Raw genomic sequence first — 6,399 nt, forward strand, 5'->3', positions numbered from 1 at the left:
CGTTAGGAGCCCAAAGCTTAGGGCCTTGCTAACATCGATAGCAAACCGTGTGTGATGCTTGTTCATAAAATTTTCTTGTGCGTAAAATGTTAAATCTGCGCCTGCCTCTTCAGAAGCAGGCGGTGGTCTAGATGTACTGAGAGTACCGGCTGCCTTTTTTAGGGCTAGCTTCTGTTGGTACTGCTTTTCAAAGAATAAACCGGATGTACTTTTGGGAGTGCTAGTCATCTATTCTTTGATGCGATGGATCATTCAAGTGGAAATAAATGACTTAATTTTCATTTATTAAAACCGCCTGAGTTATGATCACTAGAACAATTTACCACCCGGAAGGGAGATGTTCTCTTCGGTGAATTCACCCGTATGGGCGTCACCGGATGTTTTTGGTGATAAATGTGCCGCTTGTGTAGTGCACAAGACATTGCGTATGGGAATTGAATGATGAAGGCCGCTTGTGTTAAGCACAAGACATGGCGCATGGGAGTTATGTGATGGAAGTCGCTTGCGGTGAGCACAAGACCTAGCGTAGGTATATAGAAATGTAATAAACCACATTTTCCCATTAATCATACAGTAATTACAAAAGATTTACAATTTACAATTCTCAGAAGTAGCACTTCTTTAAGTTGTCTACATTCCAAGTCCTAGGCAACCTCCTACCGTCTGGGGTTTCCAGGCGGTATGTGCCATCTCTAGCCTCTTCAAAAATTCGGTAGGGGCCCTCCTAGTTTGGGGTTAGCTTGCCCTGCTCATTTGCCCTACCGATTGCCTCCATTTTGCGGAGTACAAAATCCGCTACTTTTAAGGGCCGCTTGTGTACCCGTTTGTTGTAGGCTCTGGTCATTCTTAGACGGTAGACCTCATGTCGTAAGGCGGCGTTGCCCCTTCGTTCTGGAAGAGCATCCAAGGCAAGACGCATGGCCTCCCAATTGGCCTCCTCATCATACACCATGATGCGGAGAGTTGGCTCATAGTGCACTAGTAGAAAAAATGAATTAGGCACCGCACCTTTCGCACCGGTTCTTGAAAACCGATGGCAAAAGAAATGGGCGGGATAAGCTAAATGACTTTTCGCACCGGTTCTTCTTCTTTCTTTTTCCCCCTACTTTCCCTCTTCGTTCTGCTCTTCTCTTTCCCTCCCATTTTCGCATCTCCTGCTCTTCCTCCCGGCTTTCCCTCTCCGTTTTCGCATCTCCCTCTCGTTTTCGCATCTCCTTCTGCACTCCATTGAAGCAGCTCGCTCTCTCTCCATTGAATTGGTTTACTCGCTTTCTCACTCCATTGAAGCAGCACCTCCATTGAACTAGCTCTAGCCTCCATTGAACTCACTTCGAGGTAAGATTTTTCTTGTGGTTGTGCAAATTCATTGATTTTCTTTCGCAATCTAGGGTTTGTCGTTGATTTTCTGTTCAATTTAGTAATTTTAGGGTTGTGGTAATATAGGGTTTGTCATTGAAGCGCGCACGGCTACACCTCCACCCTAACGACCTCCTTGTCACGGCTACACCTCCACCGATTCTGAGCTTTCTCACCTCCATTAAACCAGCTTCGAGGTAAGATGATGGTTTACCTTTAGATAGGCGGACTAGGTTTAGACTATATATGTTCGGATGTTCTGCAAAGCATTGTTGTTTTAACGGAGTTTGATCTGCATTGATAATGTGTTCTCCTTGGCCCTAAACTGAATTTTAATCTTAAGAAAATGTGTTATCTGTTTCCGTGCATTACAGCAAGTTTTCGATTTCTTCTATTACTTTCTTGCCTCATGTAGAGTTGACAGTTAATTTTGTGTATCAAGTAATACTCCTGTAGTTACTGTCATACGGAGTACATCTTTTCCTTCGCTTGCATACAGAGAATTCCCACATATATGAGGCTGATGAGGAGCATGGTAAAAATCTACTAGTAGGAAGCTAAGGATTAGCTCGACTTCAAAATTTCTCGCGGTTAAAACCGGGGTGGTGAGACTGGTGACTGGTGAGGTTATACAACTTCAAAATTATTTGCAAAATAATAGGACTATTCACAGCGCACTCTACCTAGGAGTGCTGCAAATAATCCAACTATTTGCAGCACAGTCTACCTAGGCGCGCTGCAAATACTCTTTTTTTTTTTCTTTTGGTTGTGCTTCCTCAGCTTAAAAATAGGATAAAACAGAAACAAAAGAAACACAAAACAAATAAAAAAAATTTGGATGATTTTATTAATTAAAGCCAATAATCAAGGTCCATTACAAGCTGGTTAATTACATGCAATGAAAGATAGCTGCAAGTATAGCTAAACTAGTTGATGTGAGCGATAGCACAAGCATAGCTGAAGAATAGTAGTAGTAGTATTAGGCTATGGAATCATTGGAAGATGATCGACTTAGGATATGGGATCATCAGAACTTGTAAGTGCACAAAACTCCCTTCCCATCTAGGCATACTCCACGGGTCATCTCATTGACATCAATGTACGCAAGAGTCTTCTCTAGTTTCTTTCTGCCTCTTGGCAGCAGGAGTCTTCTCTAGTTTCTTTCAATCCTCCAGCCAAACTTCCCTAACCTTTTCAATCGAATTTAGAAGTCTTTTCTGTGGGGTCATGAAATCAGAACATGTCTCGTTATCAGCATTCCTAGGTGTTATCTGCCATACTTTAGTTCTGTTTTCCTGGCCTGTTTGCAGTTGCCTTTGTGTATACCAGAAATATAACAGAATTAAATATTAAGAACAGGAAGACACACCAATCCACCTGCTTCATTGATTCTTCTAATTTCCTGAAGTGATGCCTTGTTGCTTCCATAGGGTCTATGAGGATCAGTCAACACTTCAGCTTTCCCGGACCGTGAGATTACCATTATAAATTTCCAAAATAATAGAAAGGAATACGATTCACTTAGAGTCAATATATTAGGAACTAGCAAAGAGCATGTCTAAGTGAGATGTGCTTGCTTTCCATTTCGATAATCTCAAGTCCACATCCTCAAAAGCCTCGGTTGTCGTGCATTCGCACTCTTAATTGTATCAAAATCTTTACCACTCAACAACAACACAACTTGTAGAGACTGAGCACCCTGATAAGTTTAAAGCGGCCTTGAACTTAGAGTGTGACAGCGACCAATTAACTACATGCATTTATTTTGTAACTATATTACTGTATATAATCTTGCTTTTAATTCTTACAATACTTGTCCATGATTCATGATTGTATATATATTAATCTAAAACTTGTATGTACTGTCATACAAATCTCAAGTCAAACTTCTCTTTCTTTTAATTATTTAAGATCATTTGGGGAAGAACAGAAAGAAGAATGGAGGTTCATCTTCCTAATTTTCCAAAAGATTTTAATGCGTTTTCTGCTTCAATACCTGCTTCAAAAATACCTGCTTCAATTGCTGTTTTCTGCTTCACATGGATTCTCTCAGGTATAATTTTTTTTCTACTCGATTTACTCTGTTTATATTCTATCATCACGCCTCCTTGATAAAATTTTGGTTCATATAGCCGACTATCATTGGGGTTCAGGTTCTACTTCTTGTTATTGGTTTACTCCTTCAATATATAGTAATTACTTCAAATGATTTAATCTTTGTTGATGGGTTATTTGTTTTGTTATCTAATAAGGGGAACAAGTGTAAAAAGGAAACAATCGAATGTGAAACATAGTAAAAACTCCGTAACATAAACGAATGGATGTAGTAGTTGTTATTGTTGATTGATCTAACAAGTAACAACATGTCTGTAATTCTACAAGGACAAGACTGGATCCGTTGTTCAAACCATGCTTTTATATATCCATGCTTTTATAGGATATCATTGCGACCGGAGGGGCTGATACAAATGTTGTTGTCTTTGATCGACCTTCTGGACAGATTGTATCTACACTAAGTGGTCATTCAAAGGTCTTTCTTATGCGTGGTTTTGCAATGCAAAAGCCATATGGACTAGTAAATGTTAAACTATTTACACTTCATTGCTTTTTTTGCAGGTTACCAGCATTAAGATTGTTCCACAGGATGAAAGTTCAGCATAACCGGATCTGCAGACAAGGTACTATTCTATCAGTTGTGATACACACCCTTTAAGCATACATTACTTCATAAGTGCAGAGAGTCTCTTACAGTCATTTTAGTAATGTAACATGTATTGCTTTAACTTTCAGTGATTTTATTGTTGTATAATTTTCTATTACGAGATTTTTTTTTTCTTTTTTTCTTGTACTTCAATCTTTTTTCAATTGTATCCTTCAATTTCTGATTTTTTTGTTGCCATTCTGATTGGAAGACACTGTAGTTGTGTGACTTGTTGAAACTGCAATTAGTTTAGTGCTTGTGACAGTGTTTAAATTTCACTGCTTTGTAGTTGTCTTCCCTTAGCTTTAATCCTTTAATTCATTTTTCCTCTTTAATTTTTTGTTTCTTTCTATTAATTGGTTATTATTTTTAAATCCCTCCCTCCTTTGGCTCCCATTTGTTAGCCAACTTCTATAAAGCTGCGTTTATTTGTGATAGAAGTATTTTATGATTTTTGTTTGCGTGAGTAGTTAGCTCCAGGAGATGTATATTAGAATTTCTTCGTTTAAAAACATAAATTGATTAAGGTATTATTTAGCATAATGTAATAGACTAACCCAGGGGTGAAGCATTATAGAAAATGACAATAGAATTCTGTTATGAGGTAGCTTGGGGAGTAATTTGAGAATAAATTATAGTAGAGAAGGAAAGAAAGCAGATTATACATATATAGTAGTGATCAAGGAGATTGAAAAGAATCAGAAAATTGCATTACCCCTACTAATCAAAGACTATTTGAGAGGCCATTTTTGGATGAACCAATAAACAATTTAATTTTGTTGTTTCAGAATGAATATGTTTACAAATTTCCTAATCATAAGGGATATGATTTGTTAGCTAATTTTTTTGTTTCTTTCATGTAGACAAGTTATGCCATTGTAGGGATAGGAGCACCATGGATAATTCGTGGAAGAGGGATCATTGCAAATGGTTGTATCAGCTCAAGATCAATGCTCCTGTGTAGTTGTTTCTATTCTGTTGATGTTAGCTGTCAGGCTGTGTCTGCTTAGATGTTGTTGCGTTGAGCTGCTACAGTGCTGTGTCTGCTGTGCCGTGATGTCGAGTTTTCCTGTGTTGATGTGATGCGCTGCCGTGTTGGTGTTGCTGTCTACTTCCTTTTGCAGTGTTGTGTTGCTGGTCTGGGGTGCTGTGATGCTGAGTTGATGTGCTTGCTCTGCTTCTTTGGTGTTGCGCTGTGTTTTGTTATTTTTGTAGCATGTAGAGCTGCTTAGTTTGGGCTGTTTACAGGTTTTTGGAGTATTAGAAGTAAATTTCTGTAACTTTATATATAGGTTAGTGTTTATATATCAATTTAAGTGAAAAAAATGCAAAAAAAAAAAAAAAAAAAAAAAAAATTATTTATTTTGGGCATTTTTGGTACCGGTTTTGGAAAAGAACCGGTGCTAAAATTCTTTTTTTTTTAATTTTTTTGGGGACTTTTGGCACCGGTTCTAAGTAAAAACCGGTGCGAAAAGTTCAGTTTTTGCCACCGTTTTTCCCTAAGAACCGGTGCGAAAAGTCCTTTTTCCCACCGGTTTTGAACCGGTGCGAAATCTATGGGGTTTTAGCACCCCCCAAATACAACTCGGTTCAAAACCGGTGGGAAAGGGGGGTTTGAACCGTTGGGGAATTCGTTTTTTCGCCTAGTGGTGCTTGATAGGGAGAACAGCCTCAGTGCCATATGTCATGAGAAACGGGGTTTCACCGGTTGCCCCTTTCTTAGTTGTTCTGATAGCCCAAAGAACATGAGGCAACTCCTCTGCCCATAGGCCACCAGCCTTTTCAACTTTTTTCTTAATGCCGTCTGAGATAATCTTATTGAAGGCCTCAACTCATCCGTTTGCCTGGGGTCTGCCTACAGACGCAAAGCAATGGGAGATTCCCTAATCCCCTGAGCACAGGCGTTTCGAATTGAGGACCATTGTCGAAGAGCATAGTCATAGGAACCCCAAACCGGGTGATGATGTTTTTCCAAATGAAGGAGATCACATCCTTGGTCTTTATGCCTTTGATCGCCTTTGCTTCAACCCATTTGGTGAAGTATTCTACAGCTACCAAGATGTAGCGTCGACCGCCTGATGCAGGCGTGTAAGGTCCCAAGATATCCATGCCCCATTTTGCAAACGGGACCGAACTGTGTATAGCTGTAAGGAATGTTGCCGAAAGATGTATCAACTGGCCAAATTGTTGGCACTTGTCACACCTCTTCACCAGATCCAGGGCGTCTGCCTCAAGAGTGGGCCAAAAATATCCTTGCCGCCTGACTCTTTTAGCCAGGGATCTGCCGCCTATATGTGAGGCACAAAAACCCGCGTGCAGATCTTCCAAGACTTCTGTTCCCC

The 6,399-nt window shown here is 39.7% G+C and overlaps 1 long non-coding RNA gene across 1 annotated transcript; it reads left to right on the top strand.

Annotated features, from left to right (window-relative positions):
- The first annotated feature begins 1,071 nt into the window (after positions 1 to 1,071).
- Positions 1,072 to 5,402, top strand: LOC110728485. The gene is made up of 5 exons (XR_002512687.1): positions 1,072 to 1,335; positions 1,444 to 1,553; positions 3,268 to 3,409; positions 3,973 to 4,034; positions 4,921 to 5,402. It is a non-coding gene; the product is annotated as an uncharacterized LOC110728485 (long non-coding RNA).
- Positions 5,403 to 6,399: the final 997 nt, after the last annotated feature.

This window comes from Chenopodium quinoa, unplaced genomic scaffold (genome assembly GCF_001683475.1).
Source record: "Chenopodium quinoa cultivar QQ74 unplaced genomic scaffold, ASM168347v1, whole genome shotgun sequence".
NCBI lineage: Eukaryota > Viridiplantae > Streptophyta > Magnoliopsida > Caryophyllales > Amaranthaceae > Chenopodium > Chenopodium quinoa.